Source organism: Ailuropoda melanoleuca, chromosome 11, assembly GCF_002007445.2.
Source record: "Ailuropoda melanoleuca isolate Jingjing chromosome 11, ASM200744v2, whole genome shotgun sequence".
Taxonomy (NCBI): domain Eukaryota; kingdom Metazoa; phylum Chordata; class Mammalia; order Carnivora; family Ursidae; genus Ailuropoda; species Ailuropoda melanoleuca.
In genome coordinates this window covers 42,363,282-42,379,713 of record NC_048228.1, presented here as the reverse complement: position 1 = coordinate 42,379,713, position 16,432 = coordinate 42,363,282, and the positions used below count along the sequence as shown (strand labels likewise).

General features: G+C 39.0%; 1 protein-coding gene across 3 annotated transcripts in view; it reads left to right on the top strand.

Annotated features, from left to right (window-relative positions):
* ARHGAP24 (Rho GTPase activating protein 24) overlaps nt 1-16,432 on the top strand; it is a 500,478-nt gene that overhangs the window by 225,772 nt on the left and 258,274 nt on the right. The gene's annotated exons all lie outside the window — the stretch shown is intronic.

Here is a 16,432-nt window from a genome sequence, read left to right as displayed (position 1 = left end):
TAGTTTTCTGGTTTGATTAAGTTATTGCCATTCCATGTTGGTAAAAGTGAAGACACACAACCTTTATTCTTCTTGAGTTGTGGCTAAGAACATTAATTTGAAATTTGGTTAGTATTTACACAGGTAATGATTCCAGGTTTGTACCCCAGTACAAATGATCGCGTGCACACACACACATACACACACACAGTACACACTCGGCCACTTGACTATTGGATGTCCATTTGTCCATGAGATTCCAGAGTTGACCAGAGGTCATGATACAACATTTATAGGGGACTATGGAGACAAAATGAGTTATACAGTGCTCTTGTGATAGGAAATTGGGCAAGGTGTTACAGGTGGAATGCGTTGCCCAGCTGATTCACTGTCATATTTCTTCACAAATTGCATCTTAAAGGAACCTTTGCTCTAAAAAAACAAAACGAAAATCCCCATTCAGTGACTAACCAAACATTGCAGTTCTGTACCTCAGCTTTTCTCCCAACCAACCACTTCCACATGTTTGGCTTATAGCATTGAGGATATCTCTCCCAAGCCATGAGATCCTGCCGTTAAATTTCTTCAACATCTGTTCATTTTTTTCTAGTCATCTGCATCCTTCTTTCTCAGAGTACCTGATATCTTCTTAAATGTTTGACACATTCAACAACTTTTTTTCAAGACCATGATCTACTTCTTTGATCAGTTCTTTAGCCCTCCCTTAATCCTTGATGTAAGAAAAAGTGTTAGGAATGTGGTTTTTACAGCATTGGCTCTGGTCAACCCAGTTCATGTGATACTGGCACTGATTTAATCACAGTCTAGGGTGTGTGAATTTATTTGGGTGACTAATATGTAATGCATATCAATAATGCTGGCACGAAGGTCATCAATAAAACAATTTTCCCTGGATTTATAAATGCTGGGAATCTGAAACGTGGAAGCATATTTTCTTCCCCTCACGGGAAACAGCTGTAGCGCTGAGTTCATCTGGCTCATGATGGAATCCATGACTAAATGTTAATTAATGCAGCTGAAGCGCAGAAAGGTTAGTCAGATGCATTGTGTTATTTGTTTTCCCCCGGGGAGAACACATTGTCAGAAACCTGAATCTTGTTTGCCTTATTAAAATCTTTTTATACTTACTTTTTAGTGGAATACCCTGTATAGAACCAAATTCCAGATGTTGAAAGTCTTTGAAGTATCACTAGAGGAAATTTCTTTCCCTATTTATTTGCAACATTAGTGCCTATTGGCTTTTAAGTGAACGTGGTATTAAACTGATGGCTTTGACTCCTTATCTCCAATAATACGAAAGGTCTGCTTTTCCATTCTGTCTATGGAATGTACAGAGATTTCATCTTTTGATGAAGGTGTTCTGATATAACATAGATGGATATTGTCAAGATTGTTCCAGAGAGAACTGTGTCTTCAAGCCCAGGAAGTCTCACAACTTCCCCTCTAAGACTGCTGCTCTAGGGCATGTGTTTCACATGCAGGGCATATGCCATCATGGCTTTTGATGAGCAAAGCCCAAGTTTCAGACTGTGTGATGTGAAATCTGAAGGTTGTCCTTTCAAAAAAAGATTTCTTCAAGGAAATTTAGGTTTGCTGCTGTAATTACAGAAATAAACATATTATGCCCATAGCTCATTTGAAAAGATGCTTCCTGAATCATTAATATAATATGTAGTAGCTTCTAAATTAGGTTTTATAGTTCTGAATTATCTTAAGGAGTGACAAGAGAATTGTGCCAAATGATCCTTTAAAGAGGGAGTTGGGAAAACACTATGGCAACCTTGAGAATGCAGTGTTTGTGCCATTATTCGTGGTCATGGGGGCTTTATTTCTGTGTACCTCACATTAAGAGGGAATTTCCAGACAAATGCTTCTGTACTTGTATGAAAATGTGCAGATCTATATCACATGATTTTTAACCAATTTTTGCAAAATTAGGATTACTAACTACACGTGATTTATCTTTGCAAATGAGAATGATAAGATGGTGTTTTCTAATTATTCCAATTGTGGGGACTCTGGTAAGTTGCAAGAGTGTTTTCATTTTCCAGAAAGTGTGGGAAACAGGAAGGGCTGTAGCAATGTGGTCAGTGCCTTGGACAGAAGCTTCTGCAGTCCTGCCTGGCAGAGGATCCTTAGAACACATATTTATTCTATATTGGCTTTCTCTGTGGAATTCTCTCAATCACCACTTTTGAAAATCCATCCTACGAATGATGTTTACAGATCCAACATGATTCTGTCTTTATGTACAAATACCTTAAACCCAACTACCCAAGGTGTATCAATGGATAGGATTAAATCCTTTAATCTCACATGCCTGTAATTATTTCCAGCAAAACTAACCAAAGCCTCCCAAAAGCTCTGCCAAATATTCTAGTACCATATATATGCACACATATTTTCGTGCGAGTGTGTGTGTGTGTGTCTATAGACACACACATACAGTTTATCAGTATATGTGCTATATATCTTTATAATTCTTTATATTATAGGATATTATAGTATATAATTCTTTATAATTTATATATATATGTGAAATATATATATATCCTATGTAGAAAGGAGTTTTTGTTTTGTCATTTTCGTTTTCTTTTAATCTGAAATGTCCCCTGAAATTAAGTAATAGTCATGTGTAAATAATACAAAAAGATTTTTCAATAAAATTGAAAGTCTCAAATCTTTGTATATTACTTAATTAAGTTTGTATATTATTTTTCTAAGCAGGTTTTACAGTTTTGTAAAAAAATCTACCTAAAAACAAATCTACCACAATTTAGGGTTAATTTCTTTTAAACCTGCTATTATTCCATGAAATGAATTGTCTCTAAATAATGCCATGATTTATAGCATTTCACTCCAGTTTTTTTCTATTCCTCTACTCGTTATTCAAAATGGAGATTTTAGCCAAATTGGCAAATTTGAAGACTTTGCTGTCAGGCATGCCAAATTTTAGACTGGAGTGAACTTTTATGGCCAAGTGCTAAGCTTTTGGGAAATGTGGTTGAGAAAGGAATGTTGGCAGAATTTAATGTATAGTACTTGAAGTAAGAAAATGCAGTCAGTCTCTTTGCTTCTCAAAATGTGTTCTGGGCAAATTTTCCTTAATGCTGTTTAAAAAAAATAAACAGAATAATTAATGGATGATGATGTCTTAACTTTCTTTGAAGAATAGTCTGTCAGAAGGAGAACACATAGTGATTCAGAGACACAGGCAGGCAAAAGGAGACAAGGAAGTGGGTACTCTATAAGAGGCGGGAGCCACCTCTTCTCATCATGGTGTCTCTAACACCTGGTACAGTATAATGCAAGGTGCTGAATAAATACTTACTGAAGTGTATATGTTTACCAGGTTTACAAAGGATTCGCAATTCTGTGAAATGGTTTTATTGGTGGCAATAGCTACTCCCAACTTGGCAATGATGAAGTCTTATTTCCTGCTGTGTAGGATCTTTCCATCCCCTGGTGCAGCAAAGACCTCTTTGTAGAGCTAGTGGCTGGCGTGGAGGGAAATTCTTCACATCCTCGGTCCTATTTCTCTGCTTTCCTTTCTGATAATGCCACCAAGGGAGCGATGGAAGAAGGTACAAGTGTGCCTACACAGAAGCTATTGCTGGGGTTAGCCCCTCAACACTGACTGGTTATTATATCCCTTTACCAAGGTCGACTCACTCATAGAGTACATTTGTGGATTATTTAGCATCCCTAAAATGGGAAATCTGCTTCACATGATAGAATTTTCCACTTTAGGCATGGTCCTGTTAGATGGGATACCATCAGAAGGGCTCAAGGCCAGCCGCTTTCTTTGTGCTCATTCATCTACCAGGAAACTCATGTACCTTGGTCTGCCAAGGAGGGATAATGCAGGCTCTTTGACTATTGCGGCCTCCCTCAACGCTGTCATCTTGCCCCTTTCTCCATGAAGCGTAAGCTTCAGACCCCGCAGATTGAATGGCTTGCCAAGCTTCATGTGAGTCCACAACTTGGAGAAGGTGTGACAGTTATAACACACTTCACAATTTACCAGAAACTTTCCTGTGCTTTCCCAATTTGTTCTGATGGCTGAGAAAATTTCTTTTCCTCCCCTTCAAAAACTAGAGTTTATCTTGAAAATTCTTCTCCAAGAGGCACTTTCTCTGTCCTACTCTTCCTCTTGTTATAGTCAGAGGCAGGGAAATGGGGTTTGGGTTTCTTCTTGGAAATGCATTCTCTCTAAGCCTTGCAGGGATGTGGTTAGGTATGACTTCCATTGTGGTTCTCAACTTAGAATGAAGGTTTTAAGCATTTTTTTCTTCAGATTTTGATCTTAATAACAATTCCAGGATAATGGAAAGACAACTTTTTATCTATATTTATCTGTGCTCTTAGATTGGATTCCAGAGAAGCACACTTTGATGGAGAGTGATGTTGAAAGGTGTATTGGGGATTGAAAAAGATATATGCACCGCTATGTTTATTGCAATATTGTTTTGAATAGCCAAGATGTGGAAGCAACCCAAGTGTCATTTTATATACATACAAATATATGTATAAATTAGCCATAAAAAATAATGAAATTGCCATTTGTAACAACATGGGTGGATCTAGAATGTATAATGCTAAGTGAAACAAGTCAGAGAAAGACAAATACCATATGATTCCCCTCATATGTGGAATTTGAGAAACCAAACAAATGAACAAAGAATAAAAGAGACAAACAAAAAAACCATACTCCTAAATACAGAGAAGAAAGTGGTTGCCAGAGGGGAGGTGGATGGGGGAATGGGTGAAATAGGTGAAGGGGGTTAAGAATGCATTTATCTTGATGAGCACTCAGTCATGTATAAAATTGTTGAATCGTTACATACTTGAAATTAATATAACAGTGTATGTTAATTACACTGGAGATGATAGATAGATGATAGATGATAGATATATTTTTTTTAATTTTTTTAAAGATTTTATTTATTTATTCGACAGAGACAGAGACAGCCAGCGAGAGAGGGAACACAAGCAGGGGGAGTGGGAGAGGAAGAAGCAGGCCCATAGCAGAAGAGCCTGATGTGGGGCTCGATCCCATAACGCCGGGATCACGCCCTGAGCCGAAGGCAGACGCTTAACCGCTGTGCCACCCAGGCGCCCCGATAAATATTTTTTAAAACATGTGTTGGGGAATGCTCTCTGGAGATATTTCATCTGTGACAAGCAAGGAAAGCAGAATCAGGCAGAAGAAGCTGGCCCACAACACCGTTGCAAATGGGAGGCCCCTTAGAGCTGCTCTAAACTGAGGAACCAGACCTTGTTTCTTGGCATCAGCTGGTTTAGTTGTTGAAGGGGGAAGGGGAGACAGATAAACTCAGGTGAAGCAGCTTCCTGTTGCAATGGAGAGCAATTTCCATGAAGGCTTCTGTGAGTCATCAGCACCCAACATACCAGCTTCTGGGATCTAGACAGAGCAGTACCGTATCCATGATAGTAGCTATAGCTGTATTTCTATCTAGCTTTCTGTATGCCAAGCAATGTTCCTGTCTTTTCACATGTATCAATTAATTTGATCCTTCTCACATCTCCAGGAGGCCAGCTCTGTTACCTCTATTTCCAGATAAAGAAACTGAGGCCCAGTGAAGTAATTTGATCAAGGTCAAATAGCTAACACTACCAGTGAATGCATATGAGTGTGTGCTGTGTGTGTGTGTGTGTGTGTGTGTGTGTGTGACTTATTTACCTTTACAAAGGTAAAGTTCCAGAAAATCAAAATGAAGTTATATATTATGTTCTGGCTTAAAAATATGAGGTATTAGAGGCTGGAGCATGATTTCTGAAAGATGAGCATGTAAGCTTTTTATTATTATTAATGGAAATAGATATATTTGTATTAAGAGTTTTGGCACTGGAAGTGAGAGTAGGCATTTTCATTTATTTCAATTATTCATATGTTGAAGCCTATCATAAAAATAGGACTAGATAAAGGTGCCCACTTATAGTTCTTTTGATTGTATATTCTAAGGTCACAACTATACTGTCATAAAAAACTGGGGAGAAAAACTCACTTGCCTGCAGTAGCCTTACTTATATGTGAATAACTGTACCAAAGAAGGAATGTGTATCTGTAATTTTTTCCTATGGAAAACAGTGGCACGCTGGGACTCAGCTTTCTTCATTATGGAACTCACTTTGCTAAATTGTCTCAGCTTCTTCACGAACTCCCTCCACAGGCTCGCCAAGTTTTCGCTCACTGTCTAGCCACCAGCAAGCACATTTAATATTACTCATATGTTGGGAAGCAGTACACCGACCTGCATAGGTATTATCCAAGGGAAGACTCATTATGATTGTCAAGGGCAATTACCAATATTCCAGACTCTCAAAGCTCCATCTCGGCCCAGTGCCCCAAATCAATCATAACTAGAACTGGGAGGTTTTCTTATCCTCTTCCCTCCTCCAGGGGAAGAAAAGAGGTAAACACAGAAGAAAAGGGGATGAGAGATGAAGAGACAGCTATGGAAATGGAAAAAAAAAAAGGAGAAATTTTGAAGGGTAATCCAAGGTGATTTTCATCTGCCTGGAAATGAAATTAAGGACTTCAGAAAAGGTGTCATCTCTCCTGCCGTTATCTGTGACTATGCTAATTATTTCCAATACCCTCTGACAATTGCATATCACTTCTGTAAATTTCAGGGTTTTTATGAACTAAGTGAAAAGTGAGGGAGCATGGGTACTTAGACAAATCAATAACTGCATCTTTTTGTCAGAAAAATGTAAATACCTATCAAAATTGCAAATAATGGGGGGGGGGGTTCAAAGATTCCCTGAAACCCAATTGTGGACTCTAGATTAAGATCCATAGCTTAAATTTGGGGTTCAGAGACTTTATTATTTTCTAATTATCAATCTATCGTTTTTCTCCATATTTAGCTATTTATCTCTATGTTCCTAGGCATCTATCTATTTCATCCATATACATGCATGCATAAATGTGACAAAAATTTTTTTCTACTATTTGTAATCACATTGTATATGGTTAATCAGTTTTTACCTTTATCTCCCTGATCTAGTTGTTTTTTTCTCCTGGTTCTATGATTGTGTAACTCTCCAGACCTGTTTCATGCATTTACAAAAGAACTCTTCCTAGGTAGAATATTTCATGGGTCTGGAGACTGTATAATTTTTAATTTACCAAAACTTGAACCTATTCAGATGGTCAGTGCAGCTGCACTATAGAATAAGCCCTCTGAGAAATAGATTGTTCTGAGAGATAGTCCTGGGTGTCTCTGAGAAAGAAAACAGCTTGACCAGTTTTTGAGTTTTCAGAAAATTATTTGAACACCAGCAATGATAGTTTATATAACATCCATGTCTGTACTTGCAGTTCCTCCTAGGATGAATAAAGTATTTGGTTATATTAATTTGCTGGCATTTAAAAATGTAAGCCAGTGTTGATGTCTATTTTCTGTGAAAATACGGAGATATTTTAATAGTGTTCTAGCATTAAAGGCAAAAAAGTTGGTCATCTTCTTGATCATTATTTAAATATGCTGCTAAGGCATTTAATTTTACCACACTGTCTTTATCCTAACTTTTTCCCCCTCTTTTGTGTTAGCGCTGTAAGTTAAAATCCATGCAATTATATTCGCTACCCAAAGGCAACTAGGACAATCTCTTTTTTTTGTCTGCCTAAGTCTGTAGGCAGCCTTGAAGCTTGTATTATTTTTTTTCTTAGTTAATGTGTGGAAATCATTTCGAGAATGTGAGTAGGAGTTGTTTATGGTATGAAAACATAATTCTATATACACAAGTAATTCTGAACATGAATTAAATAAATGCATTCAAAATCAGCATGTTTTTGCTACTATGTATTCTTTTCTTTTAAAAAAAGTGCGATTTTTTTTTTTTTTTTTTTTTTTTTTTTTTTTAAAATTTTATTTATTTATTCGACAGAGATAGAGACAGCCAGCGAGAGAGGGAACACAAGCAGGGGGAGTGGGAGAGGAAGAAGCAGGCTCATAGCAGAGGAGCCTGATGTGGGGCTCGATCCCATAACTCCAGGATCACGCCCTGAGCCGAAGGCAGACGCTTAACCGCTGTGCCACCCAGGCGCCCCAAAAGTGCGATTTTTGCTTCAAAATTCCCTTCCTACTTAAAATGCCTTAAAATATACATTTGAAAGAGGCTATTAACACGATACAAAGGGCATTTTAAAATGTGGGTAATCCCTTGAAATGCTGGTGACTGCCATGTCAACTGGAAGGCATTTGGCACGTTTGTGAACCCATTTGGAGTGTGATCTTAGGATCACACTTAGGAAGAGTGTCTGTTGAGGAGTGCTCTTTTCCAGGGGTGGTATCCATGTTCATCCATCCCCATTTAATTCTAGTATCCACTCTGTATGCCAGATCAGGGTCAGCAAACACTTTCTGGAAAGGACCAGGGAATCAGTATTTTAGGTTTTGCAGGCCATATATTCTCTATTATAACTACTCAACTCTGCCATTAGAGCATAAACAAATAGGTATTGACTGTGTTCCAATAGAACTTTATTAATGGACACCCAAGTTTTGCATTCTATATAACTTTCAAATATCAAGAAATACTATTTTTCCTTTGATTTTTTCCAACCACTTAAAAACACACAAAAAAATAGATAGTAGGCCAGATTTGGTTCATGGGCTGGAGCTTTTAGACCCCTGTAGCTAGATAAAAAAAGCAAACCTATGAAAAGGAGGCTGAAGATACTAATATAAATCACTAATCCCCACTGGTGCCACTGGAGCCAGAATTAGAACTCTGAGACAGCCTGTCTCCCCAGGCCGTAGCATCACCCACAGCCTCAAAATCATGATTCGGGAGTTGTTTGCCAACAGTTTTATTTAGAAGCTTCATCTTTTAATACCACCTTTTTTTTTTTTTCCAATCATGATGAATATAAAAACTTTTAGTGACCAAACTGAAATTCTCTATTTAAACCCTGTTTTAGCTCATTTAGAACTCCAGATTCTGCCCAGAGCTAAACTCTGTTATGTGACTTTTTAAGAAGTGAATACCATTAACGGGAGATTGGGTATGCCTAGCATGAAAACAACAACAACAACCCATGTTTTGTTTAGTCCATACAAGTTCAGGGAGCTATAAGTATTCTGAAATGGAAGCGTCCCTTACAAGATCAAGTAAGCTCCGAGTGTCTTCTAAACTCACCGTTTCACAGAGTACACCAACATCTTAAAAATTTAAGTATCTGACAGAAAATGACACTTTGTTTATGGGTGAACTAATGAGCTCATTTTCTCAGAGGGGTAGTTTATTTTTCTTACTACTCATTTATTAACATCTCTCTACCCCTAACCCACCAGGTTTTTTAACATCAGCAATGAGAAACACTGCTGTCATATTTACAGCTAAGGTTTACTGAAGTAGGTGTCTGGCCCTGTACTAATGCATGCCAGGCTTTATATACAAGGGCATATTTAAGATGTGACCACACTTGTGATTGATGCCATTCTCCTCCCTGATGAGCAGTGGTACACATTCACATCTTTTCTTTTCTTTTCTTCTTTTTTTCTTTTCTTTTTCTTTTCTTTTTTCTTTTCTTTTTCTTTCTTTCTTTCTTTCTTTCTTTCTTTCTTTCTTTCTTTCTTCCTTCCTTCCTTTCTTTCTTTTTTTCTTTCTCTTTTTTATTATGCTATGTTAGTCACCATACAGTACATCCTTAGTTTTTGATGTAGTGTTCCATGATTCATTGCATATAACACCCAATACTCATTACAACATATGCCCTCCTTAATACCCACCACCGGGCTAACCCATCCCCCCACCCTCTTCCCTCTGAAACCCTCAGTTCGTTTCCCGGAGTCCATAGTCTCTCATGGTTCGTCTCCCTCTCTGATTTCCCCGTCTTCATTTTCCCCTTCCTTCTCCTAACATCCTCCATGCTATTCCTTATGTTCCACATATAAGTGAAACCTTTTGATAATTGTCTTTCTCTGCTTGACTTATTTCACTTAACATAATCCCCTCCAGTTCCATCCATGTTGATGCAAATGGTGGGTATTCATCCTTTCTGATGGTTGACTAATATTGCATTGTATATATGGACCACATCTTCTTTGCACAAGCCAGGCTTCCCTCCCACCCATCTGAGGCCACCAAACCACCATACGTTACAGCTTTCTTATACCAGTAAGAATAAGAATATGAGTAGGTTCCTGTCTAGATCCCACAGAGGCCAAATATCTAAGCGTTAAGAGAAATAAAGAGGACAAAGGAAGAAATGAGATTAAAGGTTTAAAAGTCAGTGTGCTCTGCATTTTCTTCCTATGTCCTGGGGACTCACGTTTCGTATATTGCCTGTATTCTGTTTCTTCCCCATTAGAGTTGAAGCTCTTCAATTCTGTCCCTTGTGCCTAGCAGAGTGGCTGTCATCGAGGATATGCTCAGCAAGTGTCTGCTCAATTAATAAATACTCTAGGCTTTGGTTTTATTATCTATGGAATGATTGCACTGGATGAATCAAAATTTTAAAAGCCTGTAGCTCTGAATTATTGAACTTGATCAGAGCTTTCTCTCTACACTGATGGAGACTGGAGACCAGGGAAATTCATGAATTTCACAGACTGTACTCTTTAAAAACGCAGTCTGCTTTGCCTCATCTTCAGTCCTTCATTAGCACGAAAACCAATAGCGTCTTTTAGTACCTCGGTGGCAGCGGCTGTTCATTAACGAGTTACTTGCTGGCATAAATGTGATTTTCTCCCTCATTTTTTCTTTGTGGCATTGTTTTAATTATGCATTCACGGGCCGTGTGTGTTTACCTGTCTTTTTCATCCAATAATTGAAAAGGGCTTTGCAATCCAGGCATGCTAAGAGGATAGTGAAGTGCTAAACAAGGCTGTTACTGTGAAAACAGAGCTTCTCCAAGACGGTTGTTCTTCTGTGGAAGCGGCTCTTTGAGTGTGTCCGAGGGAGTTGGTGGCCAGTCATCGGAACAGCTGATACGTTAGAAATGATATGGGAAGGAGGAAGAGAAATCAGACTTCAAGGAAAAGGAATGGAGCAGAAGGACAATGAATGTGCAGCACAAGAGCTGTTAATTAGGGGTGGGAACTAAGCTTGCAGCGGGGATAACACTGGCATATTTCTGTGCCTGTGCCCGCGCTCAGCGAACCACGGAAGGCTTTTTCATTTTTCTCTTCTTTTCTTTTTTCTTTTCTTCTCTTTGCTTTTCTTTTCTCTTTTCTTTTTTCTTTTCTTCTCTCTTCTCTTCTCTTCTTTCTCTTTCCTCTCCTCTCCTCTCACTCCTTCTCTCCCTCCTCCCTCCTCCTTCTCCCCTCCCTCTCCCTTCCTCCTCTCCCAGCTCTCCCTGCTGCCCCTGCCCCCATCCTCCTCTCCCTCCATCTCTCCCCCCCTTCCTTTTTCTTAATTGAAAACTGAGCTGAAGTGGTTCTGAATGTTTCAAAAAGTGAAATCTCAAGAATCATCTGCAGCCCAAGCATGCGCCCTTGGGCCTGTTGGACTTTCTGGCTTTGAAACAAGTGTTATCTTTGTCTATTCTTTATTTGCCCTGCTCATCATTCAAATGCTACCTTTCTTAAAAATTGTTCTTCTTTACAATCCCCATTACATCAGGCCTAGAAAAGCCCAGATGGCAATCCTGAGAGGTCCTGGATCCTGCAGAAATGTATGGTCCAACCTGCTGACATCCCTACACCCTAGATAAGAAAACTGGCAACTTAACGGGAGAACCACTAAGAGTTATAAGACCCCAGTTCATTCCAGGCACTTTGCTAACGATTTTGCTCAATACAAACTATTTGCTTTCGGTATATGGGAATAGAGATTATGTAGAAACTGTCCTGTTTCACAGTTATCTAGGAAGAGGGATGCCGAAGATGGGAGGACTGGGAGGTTATGGTGAGAGGGACAGCAGTGGGGGCCACCCTGGAAGCCAGCGGTGGAAGAGGATAGAGGTGTAGATGTCTCTGTCGGACACAACCAGGATCAGTTCCTAGCTCAGACACAACCCGGATTAGTCCCCAGCTCCAACTCTGGAGCTGGCTGCTTAGGCTCTCTAAACCAGTTTGCTCGCAGGAAATGCAATGAAAGAATGCTCCCTCATGAGGTTGTGGTGAGGATGGGAGGAGCTAAGAGTGAAGAACACTTTGCCCTCTGCCTGGCCTGAGTGAGATTCACTAAAAAGGAGCAGTATTCTGGAACAATTGTCTGCAGAGGGCCACAAGTAAGATCTGGCTTGGATACTGAATTGTCTCAGTTTGGATCCTAAATGCAGCAGAAATGTAGGAAGCGACAAGTCAATGTGGACTAGGGTAATCAAGGAAGCCTTCCCGGAGGCAGTGAGTCTGCAGCTGGAATTTAAAGAAACTGCAGGATTTTGATTAGATGACGATGGGGTTAAGAATTTCAGGCTGAAGAAATATTGGCAAAGCATGAAGGAAGCTCTGCAACCAGAAAGGGGACTAGTGGAGTAGGAAGGGGGGATGTGCCAGGGACACACAGTGTGATTCATGTGTGTGTCCTACTGATCCAGGCTGTCCTGGAGAGCTAGCCATTTGGCCATTTCCTTTCCAGCACCAATTTGAAGGAGCCCTGGTTCTTAGGGAACCTGGCAGCATTCAGACACCAGGCTATCCTTACACGCATGTTCAGCTAATTTTGTGAAAATATACCACTCAGCACTAATCAAATGCTTATATTTCAAACATCAGAGTAATAAACCTAAATTTGAACTTTTATATTCATTCAAAGTGCATCAACCAGCTGAGTCTAATAGCCCTCACCAACTTTACAGGGAAGTCACTAAACAGTTATTATGCAGTGGCATTGCTTTAAGGATCCTCTGACCCCATACAAAAGGGTTTCCCATGAACTCCTTCTTGACCAGCATGCTTTTAAAATAGCATTCTGTGCCTATGATAAGAAAGAGGGGTGGGTAGAAAAAGCGCTTTTTAGTTTTCCAGGACTATCTAACAAAGTACCGCAGACTGGGTGGCTTAAGCAACAGAAATTTATTTTCTTACAGTTGTGGATGTCAGAAGTCCAAGATCAAGGCGTTGGCAGGACTAGGTTTCTTCTGAAGCATCATCCTTTGCCTTAAAGTTGGCTGCGTTCTCCATGTATCTTCTCAGGGTCTTCCCTCTGCATCCCTCTGTGTCTTAAACTTCCTTCTCCTATAAGGGCAGTAGTCAGTTTGGATTAGGGTCTACTCTCAGGACTTCTTTGTAACTTCATGGCCTCTTTAAGACCCTGTCTCCAAACAGGGTCAGATTCTAAGGTACTAGGACTTGGAACTTCAGCATATGTATTTTGGGGAATACAACTCAGTCCATAATCAGGTCGAAAAGAAGACAAGACATTGCTGTTCTTCCAGAGACTTCTCTTTTTATGGGGCAAACAGACCTTGCTGTATTTATATCAAGCCACAATACAGAATTCTACTTAATCTTTTCATAAATATTGGGAATCCTGAATGATATAGCAACCAAAGTATTAGCTGAGACAAGTGAAATAGAAATGGAGGCTGTCCAGAGAAAGAACAAATATTTTATATTCAGCTACTCTTTCCTGTAAGTTGTCCTTGAATTTAAAATTCTCCTTAATTTTCCTTCTGGGTTTGTTTTTTAATATTTTGTGTGAAAGAAATAGACTAGACATGTTCCCCTGTGTTGTTATTATCTTTTGTTTTTTAAGTCAGGCTAATTTTTATTTGGGAATAAGTTCCTTTCTAAAAGTGGTGTACTAACGCATTAAATACTACTGCAATGTGTCTAGTCACAGGGAGGAAGCCAAAAGGAGTGCTTGATAGATCTTATCCAGTTGTTCAAGTCTCCTGTAGTGAATTACCAACTTGTCATTCAGGGTGTTGAGGAGCAAAGAGTACCCAGACAGGCAATTAAAGCTTCTGGAAAACAATTAGTGCAGGGGCCTGACATAGTGCAGGGTTTATTCCTTCAGCACCAATCACACTGTCTTTCTCATGACTCATTATTTCTGATGTGTCACTTGCTTACAGGAATCACAGGGGAGATAATGATAGATCTGTGCTTAGGGTTACTTGCCTCTAATCTAGGGGCTGTGATGTGTCATAATGGGTTCTTTGAAAGAAATTATTCATTCTGATACGGTTATAACTGATGCAAATCAATTATCATCTGAAGAGTTGATTTATTTTGTATTTTATTTTTGATCAGCCACTCTCTCCCACAGATAACCTATTGCCAACTTAATTTTATGGAAATCACCCCAATTTCTTGATATCCTATACAGTTGACCTTTGAATAATATGGGGATCAAGGGCACTGACTCCCGTGCAGTCTAAACCCCACATATAACTTTTGACTCCCCCCTAAACTTAACTGTTAATAGCCTACTCTTGACCAAACTTGCTTTACCAATAACATGAACACGTGATTAACACATATTTTGTATGTTATGGGAATATAATAAAGTAAACTAGAGAAAAGAAAATATTATTAAGAAAATCAGAAAGAAGAGAAAATAAATTTACAGTACTGTATTTATTGAAAAAAAATTAATGTATAAGTTGAACCCTCACTGTTCAACCCGCATTGTTCATGGACCAACAATGTACAAAACTACTTACACCTGCCGTTTGGTCCTCTCTCCCTCTATCGTAGTAGAGGAACTGTCTCTTTTCCTTCCTAAATCCTGTCCTTCATCTGTCTTAGAATTTTATTCAGTGGAAACTTTTCAAGAACCACAACCTATTGATTGTACTGTTTCCATCTTGTTTGTAGTTTTGTCTTCCATATTTATTGTTCCCATAGTCTTAAAGCAGTAGCCTGGGAACTGGCATTTTGATATAAAAAAGGAAATTAATCTCATACATACTAAAGTTTTAAAAATATGAGCAATCATGTTATTCTCTGATTAAAAAAAAAAAAAATCTCAACCAGACTCTTTCCATTATCCATCAGCTTGTATGTTTTTCTTCTTTTAGCGACGAAACTGTTCTAGACTCCATACTACACCACCTCCAATTCCTGTCTTTGCCTCAATCTACTTATGCACCCCCCCAGGCTCTGCCAGACTTTTCTTTATTTATGTCATCGATGGCCTCTACTTTTTCTAAATGTAATGATTGTTTCAGTACTCATAATAATTGCCCAGTCAGATCATTTGACACATAATCACCCCCTCTTTCTGGATATTTCATTGGGCTTCAAGGTTACCACATTTTCTTGGTTTCCTTCCTACATCACTGCTCATGGCTTCCGGTCAATTGCTTGTCCCTCCTCAGCTCCTTAATCTCTGGAGTTCTCTTGGGTTCAGTCCCTGGTCCTCTTTGTCCTGGAGAACTGTGGTATTCTCCTAGCTTGTCGCAGACTCTGTCTCTCCCTCTGTTCTATACATATTTTTTTAAGAGACTGTTTTTTAGAGCAGTTTTAGGTTTATGGAGAAATTGTGCAGAAAGTACAGGGAGTTCCCATATATGGAATGTATTTTTGATATTCAATTTTAACCAAGTCACTTCCTATTTAAAAAAAAAAATCTTATCACAGCCTGCAGGTCCCACACAGACTATCCAGTGTTCCAGTGCGTTTCCTTCTCCCCTTGCTTCCAAACTGTAACCACACTAGCCTTCTTTCAGTTTTTCCAATGCGCCACACTTTAGCTATAGAATCTTTATACATGTCTTTCTTTCTTTTTTAAATGGTTCCTTCCCATCACTCCAAGATTCGTAAGATAACTCCTACTCATTTCTCAGATAGTATCTCAAGTGTTGCTTCTTCAAAGAGGCCTACATTTGATTCTCTTTCCCAGTCTATATCTTACCCCACTGTTGAAGGTCCATGACCTATACTTCTTGGCATTTTTCTTTTATAAATAATGTCTGTCTCTCTCACAAGAATGTAAGTTCCATGACAGCTAGAACTCTGCTTTTGCTCATCCTATTATTTCTAGCACATTGCAAACTGCCTGACATGTCATAGTCACTTAATGAATATTTGTTGAAGGAAGGAAGGAAGGAAGGGGGGTGAGAGGAAGTAAAGAAAGAAGCATGAGAAAGAAGAGGGGGAGAGAGACATAGGAAGCTTTTGTGATCTAGAAATGGGTAGATTCTGGGGGTGAAAATTAGGAGCCCTGAGTTTTACACTTATTCTATAACCTAATTCAAACTCAATGATTGACTTAGTTTATTAAACATTTAGTAAGAATCAGCTCTAAGCTAGATATTATACGCCAAGATTTCATTTTCGAGGAGGTATGGTTTATTATCCCACTGAACATCCGTTAGAGGTAGAGTTCCACTGAACACTCTAGAAACATGAATCAAGTCTATTTATGAAGTGGTCCAGCACTTACTGAACTAGCAGGTGGACAGATGGGATCCTGATCCTGTTATATCTCTTAGGCAGGTTCTCTAATCCCTGAGGCACCCATTTCCTCATCAGTGAAATCAACATCACATCTATCAGATGAG